Source organism: Balaenoptera acutorostrata, chromosome 10, assembly GCF_949987535.1.
Source record: "Balaenoptera acutorostrata chromosome 10, mBalAcu1.1, whole genome shotgun sequence".
Classification (NCBI taxonomy): Eukaryota; Metazoa; Chordata; class Mammalia; order Artiodactyla; family Balaenopteridae; genus Balaenoptera; species Balaenoptera acutorostrata.
The window spans coordinates 36211154-36219559 of NC_080073.1; the positions used below are offsets into that span (position 1 = coordinate 36211154).

The 8406-nt window shown below is 60.3% G+C and overlaps 1 protein-coding gene across 5 annotated transcripts in view; it reads right to left on the bottom strand.

Moving 5' to 3' along the window:
- Window positions 1-7876, bottom strand: part of PRKCD (protein kinase C delta) — a 29292-nt gene extending 21416 nt beyond the window's left edge. The window contains exons 1-2 of one of the 5 annotated variants that reach the window (XM_057555712.1): window positions 7862-7876; window positions 4059-4172 (exon numbers count right to left, since the gene is read on the bottom strand). The gene's annotated coding sequence lies outside the window, so the exon portion shown is untranslated. Of the gene's footprint in view, window positions 1-4058; window positions 4173-6435; window positions 6457-6525; window positions 6541-7429; window positions 7674-7861 lie in introns of those variants that run through there. The other 4 variants (XM_057555714.1, XM_007174779.2, XM_057555713.1 and 1 more) reach the window with 4 other exon arrangements.
- Window positions 7877-8406: the final 530 nt, after the last annotated feature.

The window sequence follows — 8406 nt, forward strand, 5'->3', positions numbered from 1 at the left end:
CGGCTCAGCCACCACAAGCCTGCCCTCCTGGGCACCCTGGCAGGGACCTTCAAGGGACAGCCACCCCAGCCCTGTACCCAGGGCCTCTCGAATTTCCCCACCAAAGGCCTGCTGAACCCTCTCCTCCCTAGTCCGGGCTTTAGGTGCTACCTCTCGACTCTCAGGTTTCACTTTCAGCCCAGACCCTCCTGAACTCCAGGATCCCCAACCTCGCCAAGCTCTGGAGGTGCTCAAACACATCCAAATGAGGCCTACTGATGTTCTCCACGAAGTGCCCCTGGTCTCCAAGCAGCGCCAGCACTCAGGCCAGACACCTGGCAGTCGTTTCCACCTTCCCCTTCTTCCCAGTACAGCAAGGCTATCACTTCTGCCTCCTGTCCATCCCAAAGTCCTCTCTTCTCTCCATCACCACCCCATCCAGACACCATCGCCTTCTGCAGGCCTGCTCCAGCCTGCTCACTACCCTCCATCCTCTCCTCTGGCCCCCACGGTCCCTCTGCCCCAGGGACTAGGCAGGTCTTTTAAGACAGTAAAGCAAATCTTGTCACCCCCTGCTCAAGTCCCCAGTGTTTCCCATTTCCCTTCTTATGAGCCCAGACCCCTCTCCCCGGCCTCCTGGCCATACCCCGCCCTGCTTCTGGGCCCCAACCCCAGCGACCACTTCTGGTTCCCTAAACCGCCACGTTCCTTTCTGCTCAGGAGTCTCTGAGCTCGCTGTTCCGTCTTCCTGCTCCTCCCAAAACACACACTGGCTCTTTCTCATCATTCAGGTCTCAGATGGACACTCCCTGATCTGCCCATTTCACAGGTGAGGGACTGAGGCTCAAAGCAGTCCAGTCCCTGGCTTGAGTACACAGCCAGTAAATATCAAGCAAGGATTTGAAGCCAGATCTGTCCGACGCCTGCAGAGGTCTTGCTCCTAAACCTTCGATGCCCTCCCTCACACTCCCAGCCGAGGCCCCTGCCCATCTCCAGCCCTCCAGGCTCCTGGCCCCTGCCTACTACACCGCCAGCATTACCATTCAACACCTGAGAACCCCAGCCCCTTGGCCCTGGATAGCGAAAGCCAAAGCTCAGCCCAACCCTCACTGGGCTGACCTTCTGTGTGTCCCTGGGACAGGCAGGTCCCTGCCACCAGCTGCCACATGGCAAGGATGTACGTATGGATGTGTGTAAGGGGATTTCCAGCTCTCCCCACTCCTCCAGCCTCCATCAGCCCCACACGTCCGCCCCCTTGCCCAGCCCAAAGGCCAACTCCAAGGGTCCGAAGGGCAGGCAGGCTGGCGGGAGGGTTCACCAGCTACCCCCTCACCGCCAGCCTCAGCTTTTCCAAGCCCCATGTCCCGCAAGGGGCCAGGGCAGGGGAGGGGCTTTGAGGAGGCCAGAGGGGGCAGCAGGCAGCTGCGGCCTGCCTTTCCCTTCCCTGCATCCGTTTGTCAGGAGATCTATTTTTCTCCCTTTGAAAGAGAGTGAGGGGGAGAAGAGCTGAGTGGGCACAGCTGTTCCACCCTGGAGTTCTCCTCGGAGAACGCAGAACCTATTGAAACAACAGAACCGTCCCCACCCTGCAGCATTGCCGCTGGAGGCAGAATCAAGACCCGGCTTCTCAGCCGCAGCCACTTGGCCCTGTGACACTGGGCCCGTGCCCAGGCCATCAGACAATAATAATCCCATCATCAGTACCACCTGCTGTTCTTCGAACAGTTACCATGAACCGGGTGCTGAGTGCTTTTTACAGCTAGTTTCTACTTCTTACACACGAACAGCGTGCCAGGCACGGTCCTGGCTACTCTGCATACATCATCTGTTGTTTCCAGCACAACCTGGTAAAGGTGGATGCTGTCATGGTCTCAGGTGTCAGAGGGAGACACTGAGGCACTGGGTGTCAAAGCCACTTGCCCAGGCCCATTCATACAGCCGCTTAGAGCTGCCTAATCCCAGAGATGCAGCCCAGCTGATGTCACTCACACACAAGGGGCCATCCCTGCCTGAGCTAATGCTCTGAGCCTCAGCTTACAGCTTGGAGGAAAAGAGGAGCTGGGGTCATGGAGGCTGCAGGGGACTCCGTGGCCTCTGCACCCCCAGCCCACTCCTTGAGTTTCTGTCCAGGCCTGGCCAGCCCTGGCCATGGAAAGCCTGGCCGGTCGACCTAATCCACTGGCCAGACACCTCTCTTGGAGGCAAGGCTGGGGTGGAGCAAGCCACAGATGGAGAGCTGGTCAGTCCCACTCTAAAACCACTTCCTGGGCAGCCCAGAGGAAGTGAGCCTCCGGAAACACCTCCGACAGTCTCTCCTTGGGCCCAGGCCTTGGAAAGTGCACAGACCGCCCCAGGAGAAGTCCCCTGCCTGCCTCCCAGTCCCCAGGGCCCAGCAACTCCACGTGCACCAGGCATGGACACTGCAGGGAACAGAGGAGCTGACAGGATCCATCACCCGCCTGTGAGCACCTTGGCCCCGTGACCACAGGCAGCCCACTTCCTCCTCTGTGGCAGCAGCCACAAACGGTGCCAGCACAGCTGACATGGCCCCTCCCTTACATTTATCCCCCCTCCCCCCAGTGCCAAGCCCTGGTCAGCCTGGGGGCCTAGCCCAGGCGGGCAGGATAGCTGGTGAATGCCTGGAAAGAGCTCACCTCCCACTGTGGCCCTGTCCCCTGGAGTGCCTGTGGTCACACGGCCACACCTCAAACCTCACCCTCAGTGCCAGATGCAGGCTGAGCTGTGACCCTGACCAAGGACCGCCCCCCTTCCTGACCCAGAATGGGCACAGTGTGGTATGTGTGGGCAGGCGTCTGAGTGCACGGATGACTGGGTGAGCGTCTGTGTGCGTGTTTGAGCGTGCCTGCGGGTGAGTGCATGTGAACACCTGTGTACGTGTGTGTGCATGTGTGCTGCGTGTGCAGGCACTCGTGGGTCTGCGGGTATGGGTGCCGAATGCGGCTCAGCTTGTCTCCCTGTGTGTTTATATGTCTATGCCAGCGAGGTAGGTGAAGTTTGAGAGTAGAAAGTGGGCTGGCTTTAAGGCTAATTAGCTGAACTTAGGGAATGAGGCTCAGTGGTGGGCGGGAATGGCGCCCTGATCTCACACAGCGGAGTCCCCCAGCCAGCCAAGGACACATCACCTCCTCCCCACCAGGTTTGCAGGGAGGCTGAATAAACAGAAGACTCAGCGTAGACCCTGCCCTTGTTCAGCCCCTCCAGGAAGTGAAAGCCCTGACCTCTTGCCTTCCCCTCAAGGGGGAGCCTGGCCCCCACCATCTATTCACCCCTGAGACCTGTAGGTGCCTGGCAGCCAGTAGGGGTGGGAGTGAGGGGTTCATCTGGGAGGACTCCTGGGGGAAGAACACCTTGGCCACCCTGAGCACCCTCCAGTGCCCCACAGAATCCTGTTCACTGGACTTCGGACACTCAATGGGTAACTCACACTTACCCCTGTAATGCGGGCTGAAGGAGGCAAGTCTGGCCCCAAAGGAGGGAAGTTTTAGCTTTATAAGGGGCCTGAGAGAGTGCAGCCTTTCCCTTAGAGACTCCCAGCTCACCCTGAATCTGGGGGCTGGGGCTGGGGATTTAGAGCCTCTCCTCTGGCCCCAGAGAGGCTGCGGAAATGGGGGAACTGGGGCGTGGAAGAGAGCTTGTGCCAGGAGCTGGGAGACCTCGCTCCATTCCAGCTCAGTGTCCAACCCCTACAGGGCCCAGGGCAACCTCAGTTTCCCTTCCTGATGACGAGGACAGCCTGAGGCAGAGAAAGGGGCCAAGGAAAAGCTGATACATCCACTCTCACCCTGGCTCAGACACCACCTCCTCTTGGCACCAAACCACTGGAGGGCCCCAGGCCTCTGAGCTCCAAGGCCAAAGCCTTCCCTGGGCCAGAAGCCAGTTCTAGGCAGGGAGCTCTCAGGGGCAGGGCCAACTGCTACCTGCTCTGGGTGCCTAGCCCCATACCCAGACCAAGGACTCTGTGTGTCCCCCCACTCCAGTCCCAGGGCAGAAGGGGAGGAGCCCAAAGAGGATGGTCATCCCTGTACACTGTCCATCTGCCTAAGAGAACCCCATCTTACCTGGGGATCCCGGCTCCCCTTTGTCTGTAGTCCTGGCTCCTGCTGCCACCACCGCCACACAACCACCACCAGAAGTAGGCCCACTGCCCTCACCTGGGCCAGTTCCTGGCAGACCTGCAGGAACAAGAGAAAACAGATGAGCTGGGAGGCGCCACCAAACAGGCTCTTCCCATCAGTCAGCCCCAGCATGGCTGACACAGGCCCGGCTCAGCCTCGTCTGGTTCTCAGACCTTGGCCTCTGTGGACCTGGCTTTCTCTTCTATGAAATGAGGTATCGGGCTTGACTTTTCCAGGGCACTGGCTATGTGTCCACTCTATGATTGGGGTCGGAACACTATGTCTCAGCCCTTGGAGCATTCCCAGACTACAGATACAACAAGAAAGCTGTCCCTCATCCTCCTGTCTTCAAGAGCCTGCCCTGTGGGCTTGGAGACCTAGGGTGCAATCAGGTACCACTGCTTTGTGGCCTGGGGCAATTCCTCTAAGCCTCAGCTTGTCTCATCTTTAAAGTGGGGAGACTACATCTCTCCAGATGGTTCTGAGGCTCCAATGATGTGGTGTGCCAGCTGCTGTGCTGAACTCACACTGGGAGTGCCAAATGAATAGTGACACTTTTTTATTCTTTGTTTTGCACCTTCTAGTTCAGGTGATTCTCACATTACTGTGGTGCCCATTATACAGCTGAAAAAATGGAGGCCCAGAGAGATCCTAGAAGGAAGGAACAGCAAAGGCAACAAGGTGACCTGAGTCTCCTGGCTGAAAGGCCTGAGCACTTTCTCTGCAGGCCAGGCTTCCACAAAAGTTTCTCCTCCCCAGATGTGAGCCCCATCACCACTCCCTCGGGGCTGAGGCATCCTCGAGCTTTATCTTTTTGTCTGTGCTTTAAGTTATTTCTAATTTTAAACTCCAATTAGCTGTGCCTGCTAAATGGTGTCAGTGGCCTGCAGTCACAGCTTCAAATCACCCCCACCACTCTCTCCCCATCACTGCTGCTGAGACTGGTAGGGGGTATCATGTGGGTTCAACAGGGCTGGATGTAGGTGGGGTCTCTGTCAGCCATCTTCCCTCCACAAGCAGTCTGGTCAAGGGGATGGGAGGGGGCAAAAGATACATCACAGGCAGGAAATTGGGTTGGGACTATCTGGGCTTTTATTAGTTCCAGCTCCCAGGAGAACGGGGACCATACAGTTTGGGGGAGGTGAGTGGTCACCAAACAAGACTTAGCATGTGCTGAGCTTTCACTATGGACCAAGGCTGTGCTAAAGGACCTCTGACACAGGACTTCTGGTCCTCACAACTTTCTCCACCCTGCAAATAAGGAAACTGCCTTAGAGAGGCCTAGTTCCCAGCTCTTGCTCTTAAAAGGCACAGCGCGTATTTGAGCCCAAATCTTTCCTGGGTCCAGAGCCCTCGGTCTTAGTCACAACACTGTGACCTCAGGTGTCTGTGAACTTGGGAGAATGGAGGAAGGTGAGAGATGGAGGCCTTCCCCGTCTCCCCAGGAGCCAGGGCTGGGCCTGAGTGTGTCATGTGCACATCCACACTCTCACGGCCTGCCACATGCATATACATACACACACACACACACCAGGGCTCTCACCTTCCCTCCTGGCACTGCCACCCCAGGGCACAGGCAACACACACCTTGTGGCATCCCCTCCTGCTACTGACACCCACGCCCAAGCACTCTCAGTTCCCCACAATCACAATGACTCCCCAAGCACACATCCTCACAGTTTCATACAGTCAGACTGTGAGTCTCCCACCAGTCATACGCTCAGCCTCGTCCCCAGCCAAACTCCTGTCACACGCCAGATCCCTCATACCACCCTATAGCCAGCCAGGTACAGCTGTCCAAACACCTCCACATCACACACACACACACCCGCACAACTGCCTTCTATCAGCCTGCCCACCACACCCCAGCTCAGTCCACGGCAGGAACGAGGAAACCCAAGGGACCAGTCCCCTCCCTCAGCGACTAGGTCAGCCTGGTCACAGCGGCTCAGTGGCAGAGAACAAGAACATGTAAGTGCACACACATACACACACTTATACAGACACACTCACACATGAGCCTGGTGGGCTGACACTAACACTGCGGGCTGTATGTACTCATGACCACCAAGACATACCCAGTGTACAACACAGGACCCTCCAGGCACATGGGGACACACGTCCCAACACACAGAGGGGAGTCCGGTGACAAAGAACATAGTACACACATAGCTGCAGAGGGCACACAGAGCCTCAGGACACTCAAAGAGATATATACACATACACACAGGCAAGTCACACATGTTTAAAAGGACAAACAGGGTCAAGTCCCAGACCCGGTGACAAAGAACACACAAGGAGACACAGATACACAACATACCTACACGACAGATACGGACAACTCAGCAGAAGACAGGGTCCACGCACATAGGGTAGGGGCCAGAGGAGAAAGGAACGTCGCCTCACTCACACCAAATCCTTCTGACCCGGTTCTGGTGGGGGTCTCAGTGGGGCTCTCCCCTCCCTGACAAGGACGAATGGAGGAGTTGGGGAAGTGCGGCAGTTCTGCCGGTGCCCACCTCCTGCGTCTTCACCCCTTCCCTCCTCCGCCTCCTCCCCTCTCCCGGCTGGGCCCCCAAAGGGGTGGCATCTGGACTGGGAAGGGGCCACTGGAAAAGGGGGCTGGGGGCGTAGGGGTGGGAGGGGAAGGGCAGGGGATAGTGTAGACTGGAGCCACGCCCAGTCCGGAGACAGACAGGGAGAAACACAGAGAGACTGAAAGAAGAGAACAAGCGAGGAGGAGGCGCCGCGCCGGCTGGGCAGGGCAGAGTCCCAGCGGCGGGAGGCGAGGCCCAGCGGGCGGCCTGGCCTCAGCCCCGCGGTAGAAAAGAAGAGGCGGCGGACAGGCAGGGGTCGGCGAGCGTGGCCGGGGGCGCCGCTCGCGGAGGACAGGATCTAGGGGGTGGCGGGAGGTAGACTGGGGGTGGGGTGATGGGGCGCAAGCGGGGCGAAGGGCAGCCGGATGGGTACTAGGAAGAGGCGGACGGGGGAACATTGAGGGGGTGGGGACGGATGGACGGACAGAGGGCCCCAGGAATTCGGAAGGGACGGGTGGACCTCGGAGGCGCTGGGGGCACACGCGGGTAGAGAGGGGCCGGGAGCAGACGGATAAGAGCCCCTCGGCCCCTACCGCTGGACAGAGGGCCAGACAGACGGACGGCGGCACGGAGGCACCGGCGGGTCTCGGAGCGCGGCGGGACTTTCGCCGGCCGCGGCTCAGTTTCGGAAACGGGAACCGGAGCGGGGAGGGAAAGGGAGGGGTGGCGTGCCCTCGGGGCAGCCCTATCCCACGTCCGGGCTCGGCCCTCACTCACCTCCGGGCGCGGGCCAGGCGCCAGGGGTCGCGGTGGCTAGAGTCTGGCTCTCGGCGCGGCTCCCGGGCGCGCGCGCGGATGGGGGTTCGGTGCGCACCCGACCCGGACGGGCCCGGCGGCCGGTGAGGTACCACCCGGGCCTCGGCGCGGCGGGCGAACGCCGGGGGTCGCTCAAGTGATCCCGGGTCCGCAGCCTCTAGCTCCCGCGCAGCGGCACACGGAAGTGCGAAGGGGCGGGGCGGCGCGGCGCGACCTCACCCAGGTGCCGGCCCGGGCCGTGGCCCCGCCCTGGGCCCGCCCCCACGAGGGCCCGCCTCCACCCGCGGCCCCCGGGGGTCTAGCGGCTCGGCTTTCCCTGGCCGGCCACTCAGTGTCTGGGCCTCTCCGCCCGCCCCGGCACCCCTCGCCCCCGCCCGCCATTAGGGCACGTACCAGCCCTCAGAAGGGGCCTCATTTTACGGAGGACGCTGAGGCCGGGGGGTGGGGGGCGATCTCCCCGCCCCACGCCCCGCACAGCGAGCCGGAGAGGCGCCGGAGGGGTTCCCCAGCGCCGGCGCCCGGGACTCCCGGCCCGCCAGCTGGCCCGCGTCGCCGGGCCCTCGCTCTTTCTCTTCCTGTTGGCTGGAGTGCGGACGCGGCCGGGCTCGGTGCCCGCCGCCAGGCCGGCTAGTCCCGGCCCTGCCCCCGGAGACGAGTGGGAAGACTCCAGGGCGGGAGGCTCTAGATGGTCCACCGCTGCTGGTCAAGCGATTCTGGGAGCAGCCCCTACCCCGATCCACCAGTATTCCTCCCTCCTGCCCCTGCTTTTCAGAGTTCCCCATCGCCTCTGGGAGGCTCCTGATCTTCCTTTCCAGACTTAGAACTTGTTGTCTGGCATAACTCATTCATTCATTTCATTCACTGGGTATCTTCTGGGCCTCAAGTCTGGGGAAAGGGTAAGGCCCAGGGAATCCATTCCCTTGCCCCCAAAGATCAGA